Below are 13,240 nucleotides of genomic sequence, written 5' to 3'. Positions count from 1 at the left end.
TGAGAGAATATCCAACCTGGAGTTAGGTTCTGAAAATTAAAGCAGCAGTAATCAAGTTTCTCTGGTGAAGAGTCTTGCCTCCCTGGAACAATAGTAGCATAAACAGCTATATTTTTGTTGAGTTTGTGACCTTACATGTGACTGTACTTTTGAAAACTTATTTACTGATATTGTTTAAATGCTTATTTACTAGAACATAATTCATTCCTGAGACCTATAGATTAGTATCTAAGTGTTTATAAACGTCAAGATTATGGATACTCAAATTTTCAACAAATCATTGCTTTGGATGTAAAGGTAAGATTAAACAATACAAATTAGTGTTAATCTGCCTTGAACTAAAACTGCTTTCCTTGTATTTGTATTTATCGTACACGTGTATGAGGAAAAGGTGTCATGGTTTAGTAGTCATGAGGTCTTGGGTGACAGGTTGGACTTGATGATCTTTGAGGTCTTTTCCAACCTTATTGATTCTATCACTTTATTCTATGAAAATACACAATGCCTGTGTGTGTTCAAGCAGCATGTTGTCTGGCTACTTCAGTGAGGCTGTACATAGCGGATTCTTCTTATCTTCTCTGTGGAAGATACTCTTTGGTGTCCTGGTCCAGACTGATTAGATTTAATGAAGGGCAGACTATCCTTGAATGGATGATAGACTATTCATTTACTCATTTACATGGCAACACCTCTGTTGCTTTCTTAATTTCTTGTTTTATAGGGGGGACATTTCATTGATAAACAACTAATGAGAACTACTGCTGCTTTCTCCCTAATCATCTCTTAAGTAGGGTAGAAGCCTACTCCTGAGAGTACTTACAGTTTCTGCCTTTTACTCCCTCATTTGACAGATAATGAAAATGTTCTTAATGATTCTAGAACAGTAGGGTCTCTAGCAGACTTTAGGGTTGTTAATTGAAATAAGAAGTTCAAATGAAATGTGATTAGAGAATTGATATTCCATGTTAAATAGACCATTTAATTAATATGGTAAATAAGTTTGTCTTTACCACCAACTTACATTTGGAGACCCTGGTGACTGTTAATGTATTTGCTAGTTTGTCAGTATTTTTGTATCAGAGAGCATAACTGTTCCAGTAAGCATTTGTTGAAGAAAAACAAAACTCAAATCTGAACAACAATAAAAGGCATTTTGCCACTGAAAATGTATGAAACTGTGCTCTCCGAAGGGTCATCTAAAACCTAATATCTATAGAATAAGAAAAATAGTAAAATATTTTCTTCAGTACAGTAGTGGTCCTGGCTAACAGCAGTTATTTCCCCAGTGACATATAAAAACTTTCCAAGATTTGTCTTTAAAATGTTGGTTTTCTTTTTTTATTAGACTCTTTCTAATATATTCAAGTTGGAGAGTGCCTTTAATTAGAGTGCATTTTACTTAAACTGGAAATGGGGACATTGTGAAGTGTCTCAAAGGATTCAAAAGTCAGACGATGAATTGTGCTTAAGTAGTTCAGATATAAATAAATGCAAAACTGCAGCAGTTTCCTAACAAAATGTTATTTGTGCATTTAATATTAGTCTAGTAATGCTCTGTATTTACCTTAGATGTTGAAAGCATTCTTTCAGCCTTTTTTGCAGTGTTAAGTATGATTAAAATGTAACTTGGTGATATCTTATTAGTTCCCCACTCTGCAGTAAAAGCAGAATGCGGGAACATTTTCAGCAAGGTAAAACCTTGTTGTCAAACCAAGCCAGGAGAAGCACAACTATAATTAAAGAAAAATACAGCAGGGGCTAGTGACTACCCTCTCTGAAATACAGTATATTCAAATCAGGATTTCTGGTCTATATTAGGAAGAAGATGAGGAATTTAAATCTTAGGTTTTTCATACCAATTGATTGTGTGTCAATCTCGGTTATTTGGATTTTCTTCATGAAAGATGCTTTTTCTACCCTACTGTGGAATTTGAAAGACTAGTTCTGCAGGAATACTATTTTGTGCTTACTTCTAACCTCCAATATGACATATCAGTATTACAACAATTTATGTTGTCAGAATAAATGCTGATTGCTATCAGCAATTTTCATGTGGATGTAATTCCAGAGGTGCTTTTAGCAATATGGCTGCTCACTGTTCACTGACAAGGAAATTTTACACTGGATTGCAAGTCCTGTTTCAGGTTGTTGAACATGTGCCTTCCTCTCTTTGTACACCTTCCTGAGTTTCTGTTGATCTGCATTGTTTATGTGAATTAAATTGTGCTGCACAGTTGTTTGTGGTTTCTTTTCTTGTAATCAGCTACACTTCACTACATCTGACACTTCACTACTACATCTGCAATGCAGTAATTCATTGTATCTAGAACCACAGAGAGGACCTGCATTTATTCACCATCCAGAGAGATGAAAGCTCAAGAGAAAAGCCTTTGTAAAAAGGATGTATATCAGGCCATTGCTAAGCAGAATGGCTGTGTGAAATCATTTTAAGACCCCTAGCAGTGTTAAATGAAGAGAAAATTAAAAGTTACAAGGAGGTTAAGGGCAGAAAATGAACACTATTGTATGTTGGATAAAGAACATTCAGAAAAAGGCTACTGAAGACTGCAATGGTGATTGAGATTTTGTGTGCAATCTTTGTGCAACAGAAGAAATTGAGAACATTTGAGGATGCTTACAAGAACTCATGAACTTTTGAAACAGCGGTCTTAACCCTTGTAAGTATTTTTCTTGTGGTCTTAAATTATTTTGTAGAAGTCATTAAGTACAGCTTTTGTTAGTGTTTTATTATATTGATATTGTCATGACTTTATAGGAAAATTACTTCAGGCCCAAATTCTACTGGGACTTGGATGGGATTTAGTCTCATACCAGTGTTCCTACGAAAACACAAATATTCTTTGGTCCTGGAAGAGCCATTGTCTGTAGCTCCCCAGCTTACCTTTATTTCCATACTCTCTTACATGTCAAAGGACATATATATCTTTTCATATCCTTAAAATGGGATTTTATACTGGTGATTGCCTTCTTTCCTTCCTTCATTTCTTCTATGAATAATTAAATTAAACTTTTTTTTCCTGCCGGTAGTTTGTTTAGCTGCATAGAAAATTGTTATTTTCATAGTATAATTGGAGTAATGTTTCAGGGCATTGTATAATGGTTTTCTCTGAGCTAATTCCTCTGCGTTTATAAAATGTGAAAAAGTTAGCAGTTTAGCAGAGTGGTTTTAGTGTGTGTTTTTTTTGTTTGGTGCTTTTTTTTTTCTTTCCTTCAGGAGAGTTGTAATTTGTATGCAATAAGTAAATCTGTTTAGAATGTACATGTTTGTAACATTTGTAGTTATTCTGCTTAGGAAAGACTGAGCAAAACTGATGGAATGACAACTTGTTTTGATAGAATGGGAATTGAACAAGGAGCTATAATTGTATTAACTGTACTGCTTCTCCCTTTCCCAGGCCCTTGAAGTGGTTGGAAACTGATGGAATCATCCTTGCCAATTTCTGGCTTATCAGGGAAGAAATAGTGGAACACCATCCATAATAGAGTGCTCAGGAGTGTCGTGGATTTCTTTAGTTAGAGAGATGAAAAGATTTTGTTTGCAATTGTTGTACGCTCTTGAACTTTTTCTGAAAATTTGGCATTGTGCTTTGTTAGAAACTTCTACTGTTTTAATGGCTTTCTTTGTTTAAATATATACATGGTTTTGAACAATACTTTGTATTAGTGTTTTTTATATGTTTATTTGAAATTATGATGCATATACTAATTTGTGTAAAACCATCATGAAGCATAGCCAACATTTTGACATTGTCATGCAAGTTGTAGAGGTATTAAGAAAGTATTTCCTATTTTTTACAAGCATTGTAAAGCTTGCATGAACAACTATTGTAAATAATTTAAATCTAATTTAAATTTAAATTAATTTTCTGTCATGAAAACTTAGTGTCAGACATTCCATTTAGTCTTTGGAAATTTTCTCTCCTTAATGCTAATCACCAATAATGTAGTTTCCATATACAAAGCTATATTTCAGTGCTCCTTCTTAATAATTTCCATGGTATTTTGTAATAATACTTATGAGATCATTGAAGTTGACTGAAATTCTCATAGATATGAGAAATATTAAATATTTTTTAAAATTGAATGGAATGCTACCTGTGTGATTTGGGTGGGCAGGGAATGAAGAAAGCTTATTACAAAAGTCGTTCAATTGAAGTCTTGAAGATGTTGAAAATCCAATTTCATCTAAGTAAATTGTATGCATTCCTGTGTTAAAGGTCTGCAACATACACAAGCTGCTCAGTGATCTGAAACTTTTGACTTGCCTGTCAATTGTCTTTGCTTTCATGTATTAGGAAACACTTAATATGTTCACACACGCTTATATGTAACTGTAATACAATGCAGCATTATCTTAGCTTTTTTTGAGATAGCTGGTGTTAATTTTTTCAGCTTGGACTATGTTCCCCCACTCTCACCCCATTGATATCCAGTCTATTGTCCAGTGAAAGTAACGCAGAGAAGCTGAAGAAAGGGAGGACTGATGAGTAGGATAAAGAGTGTTTGAGTTTGATTCCACACATTGATTCCTGCTTTGCTCCATGTAAAAGGTGAATAAGGTCTGCAAGTAAGCAGAGACCTGTATTGTGCCCATCCACAGTGCTGAGGACTTGGTACTTCTTTACTTGTCTTCTGTGCTGTGTGGCAGCACTGAATCTGACTGCAGCAGACAGAAAAGGGTTTGCTTCCGATATGCTTAGATCATGCAGCTAAATCAGGGTTTGCTGCTGTCAAAATGGGTATCTGTACTTCCTCTTTTCAGCCCCAAATATGCATCCCTATCTTTCTTCTTTGGTTAGCCTTACATTTTCTCTAGCACAGTGAATCAGTTCTGTTAAACTGTCAGGAAACTAGCCCTGTAATAATTTAACTTTCTAGTCTCATATCAAAATGATGTTCATCTCCTCACATTCATGAGATGAACATCAATGCTGGTGACTACTTTAGCTGTTTTATTAAACTACGTGGTCATTCCACTTATTTTTGCTTAGCATCTTAAGAAACACTCATAAAATCAACTCAATAGACCAGTGTAGGGTATACAAACCTGCTTTTCAAGTATTTTTACTTTTCAAGACTTTACTGTCTTGAATGGCCGTAATTTATTATACTAGACAATACTGGTTTACAAAATCAGTCCTTCTCTGTTTCAGTTTTGATTTCCCCCTCTTCAGTATACTGTCAGATTTCCAAGGTAATTATAACAGTTAATATGAATGTTGGATGCATGGTTGCATCCAGCTGACTTCTTGGAGAAAGGTTTCAGACCTGCTGAATAAGTTTATAGCAATAATTGTGATAGCCAAGCACTGTGAATGTAATTTTTACCAGTTTCAACTTCAAGGCAAATTACAAAACCACCCAAAGCAAAACCCCAAAAAACATGATTTCTTAGTCTCCCTGTAAAGTTCCCTGAATGACAGCAAAGCTTAGGCTCCTTTCTTTGCTTATACTATGTAGAATTGTTTTTAATTTTACTGATGTCACATTTCCTGTAATTTGTTTTTTAAAAAGTTCCATAGATCTTTATAACCAAATTGTTTGCAGTTGTGTCATACTGATGGGATGGAGAAAATTACTCCTGTCACATTCATGAAAATCCATTGACCTGACAAACTGCAAAATCAAAATTCTTGTGAACTGGCACATATTTCAAGTTTGAATAAAATGTGGTCTGTAATAAAATATCTTGCAGGTCTATAGTAGTAATAGTGCTGTGTATTTAACTCATAATGGTGTGTCAAGGATGTAAGATGTACCCTGAGCTTCACTATCTGTCAGGAAAAATTAATGTATTTTAGCTAAAATTTTTTCATGGATGCTTTTTAAAAAAAACATCTATGTGAAATGGATTAAGTAATTAAAGTTAGAATTTTCTTACTGTGGTTAACAGTTGTCATCAGAAGTGAAAAAGAGACACTAAGATGTCCTAGTATATATATATCCAACTACTTGTCTGTTGTTTTTAGTGCTCTGGAAGAAAATTAGTATTTTAATAGTATTAATTGCTCATAGTGTCTTATAACTTTCTGTTTAAAACCCAGTATGTAACTAAAACGTCCACAAGAAACTCAAACCCTGAATTTGTAAGGTGTTAGTCATTCAGACATTTTAAAGCTTTTAAATTTTCTTCAAAGTAAGCATTGATTTAATACTGCATAGAAGAAACCCCAGTACATAAAGTATATATGAAAAATGTCTTTGAAACAACATACCCAAAGAAATCATTAATAGGGAGTCTCTTGTCATGTTGATGTATTACTTAATATATATGGAATTTTGTATGTTAGTGGAGTTATCAGCAGTGTCAGAATTCAGCTCATGAAACTAAACCACTCTGTTTTAAATCATAAAACATATGGAAGGAAAAAGCCACAAATTATTGACTTGTTTAAAAAAACAAACAAAAAAATTTCAATTTTATTGTTAGATGAACTTCTCTGTTGCATTTATTCTTTCACACTCCAGTTACCAATCTAAATTCAAATTTGGATGATGAGGGGAAAAATAGCTGTCACAGTTGTACTCCTCTACTCAAGATTTACAAAGCTGTTCTGTCACTATTTATATCTAATTTGAAACAGTTTGCTTTCTGTTTTCGAAGACTAAAGTAGACTTCACTAAATCTTAGTAGAATTGTTGCACTGCTTCATAACATTAATATTTGAAGTCCAAGTATTCGTAAGGTGTTTTTGATTATTCGATTTTCTCATAATGCTGACTGAGTTTTCCAGTTCTGAACTGTTACATATTCAATATAGTTTTGTGTGCAAATTATCAAAATATGGCTTAAAATATTTCACAGAAGCTTCTAGTTGATAAGTAACAGAAGTATTTGTTGACCTTGTTTTTACTCTGAACACTATTTTCCTTATTACTTTGTGTTTATTCTAATTTCATAAGGTCCTAAAACAAACCAAAATATTTGTCCAAGAACAGTTCTTCAGCGTAATCTCTCTGATGCATTTATCTGATGCTATTTTATTCTTTATAAAGAAGTCTACAAGTAAAAATACTTCAACCTATTTTAAAAGCTGTTCGTAACTTTTCTTATTCTGAGCCAAATTAAATGCTGTAATCAGAGGAATAGAGAAATTAGACAAAATGAATTTGTACTAAGACTACATTAGAGTTTACTAAAGTAGTTAGAAGTAAAAGGTGCAAATGATTTCTTCTGAATATAAGTTCACAGGAAAATGAGTATATTAAAAAGTAGCTTTACCTTTCTTTGGGAGAAGAGAGGAGGAAAATGTTTGATTTTTTTTTTCTTTTTGTTTGTTTGTTTTTCCTTTTTGTTCCAGGTGATTTAGTTTGTGGTTTGTTTTTGTTTTTTTAAGAGGAAAAATCCTCCCAAACTTCCATTTCCCCCTCTCCCATGTATTTATTTTTTAAATTTTTTTTTTTTAAATGTTACCATTATTTCTGCAGACACTTTAATAAAAGGAAAGGACTTGTGTATACTTGAGAAAAAGTCAGTCATTCAGACTGGTCATGTAAGAAAATGCTCTTCCTTTTTGAGAGTGGCATCTGAGTGTCACTTAAACCTACCTAAAAAAGTATTTCAGAGCAATGATATATGTAATTATCATATTGCAATATTTTCACTTGAAGTGTAGTAAACAATGTGCTGTATTTTCGATCTGTGTCTGGCTGACAAGCTTTAAAAAGAGGTGTTTTAAAGGGATTAAGAAAGATTGGCTATGGGGAAATGCTGAAGAAGTAAACCCCTGCTACTTCAAAGATTAAGCGCTGATCAGAGGATTTATCAAACTTAATGATTTTTCATGAAGTACTAATTTTTTCCAGGTATGACTATATGAGTTCATTGTTTCTGTTAAAGATACTGCTGTAAATGACTGATGTTCTTGTTAAATAGAAAATTAAATGAAAAAAATTTCTTCTTTGCTGGCATAAGATAGTAACTGAAAAAATGGCAACTTCCATGTAATTTTTAAAAAAAAAAATAATTTGTAGGCATAAGATTATTTTCATTGTACTCATGCTAGTGTGATATCTTGGTTTAGTACAAAAATTTCTAATTGCTGTTAGAGCAAAAACAACTGGATTATATACCCTCAAGTTTACAGCTTCCTGCTATCTGTTCTGTTCCCCGGAGTATTTTAAGTGGAAGCATCTGCAGGTGGGGTTTGAGATTTTGGGTTGGCAATTTTGTGTGTGTGTGGTGTTTGGTTGTGGTGGTTTTGTGGTTTGGGTGGGTTTTTTAATTATTATTTTTATTTTTAATTTATATATGCTTCCATTTCATAGGAAAGAAGAGCATATTGAGGATACTGATTAGTATAAGACCATGTATTGCCCAGCCTCCATTCATTATTTGTAGTAAAGTTGTGGTGTGATGACTTTTTTTGGAAAGCAGAGTCAATGTCAAGAACGGATATGAATTTATAAATTGAGGAGTTAAATCTCCTTTTAGATTACTATCACAGTTTCCTATTTCAGAGGAACATCCAGGCAGGGAGTTAAAAGTTAATAATGAAAAATTTCTCCTGTTGTATCTGTACCAAGAAGCCTGTCAGAGTCAAGAAGTCTGACAGAAATGAGAATGGAACCTATAAAATATCACCACAGCAGAGGAGCTGTGTGGGTTGTTTGGTTAGATATTTCATATGAATAAACTTCCCAGACTCTGTTTTACAGAGCTTTACTGTCAGGGGTGTCTAGAACAAATCTCTAAATTAGTAAGTTCAAAGGGGACTAATCAAAGGTTTCTAGCAAAATGAAACTAATGTTTCTATAATGTAGTAATATCCCTTTATAGACCATGAAAGCAACTTTTGTTTCATTAATTTAGTTTTATATTATGATTAAATGCATGTGTTAAGAAATCGCTGAGGAGAGAACAAACAGGTATAATTGTGCTATTTCTGTTAACTGGTGAACAAAATTGCTTCTTAGACTACAGGTTGTCTGTGTTGTCTGTTCTTCTGGAAAGTATATTCTACATCATTTTACTATTACCAGGCATTTTTCGTCCTCTCTAAGAAAGTCTATGAGTTAATAGCAATTCTCTGTTGTTTATGTGATTATTTTAATTGTTTGGGTTTTTTTCTTTTGAAGTGGTGTTTACTGTGAGGGTGTGAGATACTAGAAGAGGTCTCCCCAGAGAAGCTGTGAATGACCCTGGTGGAAGTGTTCAAAGACAGGTTGGCAAGGGAAGGTGTCCCTGTCCATGGCAGAGGCATTTGAGGTAGACAATCCTTAAGGTCCCTTCCAAACAAAAATTATTTTACTTTTTCAGAGACAGAAACAAGCTCAAAACTTTTGCCATTAGTAATCAGAATAAGTCAGGACTACTCTTTTCTATTGCTTAAACATTTCACATTTTCAGTTCTCAGATTTGTCTATTAAATTGCAGTCTTATTTTTTTAGCATTTACTAATAGCTCTCTGCAGTTGCTTGCTTCTGTTTTTTTTTTTTTTTCCCTCAGAGTAAAGAGTACTTTAGGAAAAAGAATTGCCTTGTGTATACATAAAAAAATTGTGCTACTTTAAAATCCTGTTTTAGTCCATAGGGGGATGTGTTTAAGTGTAAAAATGTGACTTCTGAGGTGGATTTAAATGATCTAGTTTTGAAATTTGTTTTGCATCTGCGTGTCTATTTCAAAGATTTTAAATGCATCTTTCTGAAGGTGTATATTTCATGATGCTTAATACACACTTCCAGAATTTTCAAAGTTACACATATTTGATAATATGAGTGTTACCTTAAAAATACGATTCTGTTAAGTTTGAAATGCATTTTGTGATTTATACTACCTCATTTTTTGAAGGCAATTAAGAAACTAGTAGACTTGCACTGTGAGGAAGTCATCAGAGGTTAGTAAAGGGTATTTTATTTGAAACTGCAAACTGGAAATGTTGAGTCATGGGAATAAATGGGGAAACAAGATCTTGATTAGTGGTAGCAATGGTAAAATTGAAGAGAAAAGAAGATTTCTGTAGGTGTAAAAAATGAAACAATTGTGAAGAAGGAAAAAATTAATTATAATTATGCATTTCTAAGAGAGACATGTATTCCAAAGGGAGCAACATATTTTAGTTCTGGCTTTGTGCATTCATTTTGCTCTCCCTATGGCCTCCAGTTATAATTAATGATCATCTTTCTATAGTGAAGCGGCACAGAGGTGGTTATACTTTCAGATCTAAATCTTCTGAAGCATGCTTTCCAACAGACTGGGAAATTACTTTAATGGCATTTGGCATCCAAATATCACAACTTTGCATGTTTATTATGAAGTAAGTCACATGAATAGAAGCTAAAAGAGAAAGAATTACTTAAGCAATAACAGCATGCTGTACAAATGTCACTGTTGTGTAGATTCGTAGCATCTTGAGGTCTAAGAAAAGACTGAAATTGGGTGGATCAATGCTTTAAATGTAGCTGTAAACAAGTTTTATGTCTTAATTTCAATGAGATACATGGATAGTTACTGCTTTATAGATTTCACATCAGTTCTAATACAATTATCAGAATTTTCTGTGCTAAAACTTTTTAATTTGAATAAGCTTTGCTTATAGTTTAGATGTAACCGTTTTTTAGTCTTAGTATTCATAAAGTAGCTTTTTCATCAGCATGGGGTTTTTTGTGTTTTTAATTTGGGAAATCTGAAATTCTTACTTTCTACTTTAAACGATAGAAAACAAATTACTAAGCAGAAATGAAAAATTAACTTAAACACAATAATGAAAAAGGGAAAAAGAGTACCTTTTTTGCAAAACAATTGCCTTATTTTATGGAAACAAAATTTTTAATGTTCTTATAGCATATTGTTTTGATTAAAAAATAGTACTTTAAAAAAATATTAGTGACTTATGAGCCCTCTTATCAAAGATATTTATGAACTAATGCACATGTTCCATCTTTAATGTGAGATAAAAATTTAATTATTACTGTCCAACTGTTATTAAAAGACACCTTTCTTACAGTAACATAGGGGAAGCAAAAAGCAACATACTCTTATTTTTTGAATACATGGAGCAGGTTTTTTTCCTATAGGCTATAGCATGGGGTATAATTTCATTATCTTGATCATAAGTACCTATACAGTATGTAAAAAGGAAAAAAAAAATTGAATCTCATTACTATAACAAATCTTGTGGCTTTTTTTTACACAGATGCATATGTAGCAGTTTCATTAGGAAAGTGTGAATTGCAGAAGATTAAGATAAAGAATGCACTAAGCAATTAAGCAATGTAGGGAGTAGTAGCACAGTTCCTTGTTCTCCACAAATGATTCTTTTAGTTCAGTATATGCAATTTGTGCTAAAAAAAGTGCATATAATGGATGATACTTGTTCTGTTGAAAATAAGGCAAGAAGTCTGAGATACATTTCTTTTTTTGTTAGTGGTGAATGATGTGGGAAATCAGAAAATAAGGCATATATTGCAGTTTGGATTTGCAAAAGAAAAAAGCCACTATCATGAACTTGTGCATATGCTGTTAAAGAAAACCTCTTGTTTCTTCTGCCATCCATTTTGAGAATTTTAGTTGTTCAATTCAATCACAATAATAGGTTACAGTAAAAATGTCTTCATCAGTGGGTGAACTTACCATGTTACTGTAAATGGTTGCATGGCTTACTCAACAAGTGGCAATTTTTTCAATCTTTCATTGCTGAAAAAAAAAAACAATCTTGTATTTTTATAAGTTTTATATTTACATGCAATTTCTAGGGTAAGTTTTATTGCTTTTATATTTATCCAGGTTAAAAGTTGAATCTTGAGCTAGGTAATCTATGCAACATAATACTGTTTATAGGCTTGTTCAAAGGAGTTCTCTTTACCTGCTTTTTAGTATTAAGTAATTTCATGCGAGTAATTTTTTGGTGTTTTTTTTAAAAGTAGTTTCAAGTAAGAAGTAGTCAGTAGTTTTACAATTCGCCCTTGCATACACACATACATAAACTGTATTTTTTGACTTGTAAATACATTTTTGCCATTAATGCAGTTGATATTTTTTTTTCCCCTGTCCAAAAAGTACCCTTTAAAGTCTTCATGAATGTGCAGATTTTTTTGAATGGTCTCTAAACTAGTGCTGTAATCAGTGCCATATCTTAACACAGGCTTTTTAGACTTTATGTGACAGTGCTATGGTTTACTCTTACCCTATTCTTTGTGTTTTGTGCTCTGCGCATCTGTATGTATGTGCAAGCAGAGGCTTGAATATTAAAAAAAAAAAAAGAGCACAGACAAGGTAATTAAAAAATATGATTTGGGAAACATGTTCAACCTTTAATCTTTCATTTTCTATTCTCCAAGCACCTTTTGGATTTCTCAGGAAACTCCCTTATCAAGCATTCTAAGAAAATGCTCATCAGCATCCTGTGTTCTTTGTGCATACTGGATGCTAATTACCAGTCCTGTAATTTGGTATCACATGCACCACTTCTTCCTGGAAATCTGTTTTGGTTGACAGCAGAAAACCTATTGAAATTGTTGCTCTGAGGAGAATTTGTGCTGAATGTTTTGTTCTTCGTTGCTGCTAAAATGGAGAGCTGTCATCTTAAAAGTTTCAAAGTCTCCCATTTCACAGTATTGTCATACTCAAGGATGTGACTTTTACCTTTTAAATGTAAACTGCATTTATTGGCCAGTTTGCTCACCTGTATAAGAAGCTGCCAAAGAAGTTCTTCATAGAAAGAGTGCCCATTGGAATGGGCTGCCCAGGGAGGTGGTGGAGTCACCATCACAAGAGTTTCTACATGTGGAAATGTTACAGTGCACCTCTGCATCCCATTGTATAGTTTTGTAGTTTGTATACTTAGCTGGTACTTTCTAGGCTAGTTCTATCTGAATATACATATAAAGTAGATTACATCAAAGTTTAGGAAGAGACTGGAGAGGGTGCTTGGTGCCATGGTTTAGTTGATTAGATAGTGTTGGATGTTAGGTTGGACTCGATCTCAAAGGTCTCTTCCAACCTGGATAATTCTGTTCTGTTGTGTTCTACAACTTCTGTGGGTCAAAGGCCTGTTGATATCACCTGGTTTGCTTAGTTCTCTTTTTAACCTGAGCAGTAATCTCAGTCTGCAGCCTATGAGGAACTGTGTTTAACTGGCAACATAAGATGAGAATTTCCCTATTTTTCAAATAAATTTACCATTCTTGAAACAGGCCTATTTCTGTGTGGATATGTGCATTGGGGTTATGAGCAGAAATTAAGGGGAAATTCTGGACTACTCTTGGTGGGAAAAACTGC

The 13,240-nt window shown here is 33.4% G+C and overlaps 1 protein-coding gene across 2 annotated transcripts in view; it reads left to right on the top strand.

Annotated features, from left to right (window-relative positions):
• The window catches only part of TBC1D22A (TBC1 domain family member 22A), a 166,539-nt gene that overhangs the window by 26,222 nt on the left and 127,077 nt on the right, over nt 1-13,240 (top strand). The gene's annotated exons all lie outside the window — the stretch shown is intronic.

This window comes from Dryobates pubescens, chromosome Z (genome assembly GCF_014839835.1).
Source record: "Dryobates pubescens isolate bDryPub1 chromosome Z, bDryPub1.pri, whole genome shotgun sequence".
Lineage (NCBI taxonomy): Eukaryota > Metazoa > Chordata > Aves > Piciformes > Picidae > Dryobates > Dryobates pubescens.
This window is presented reverse-complemented; position numbering and strand designations above follow the sequence as displayed.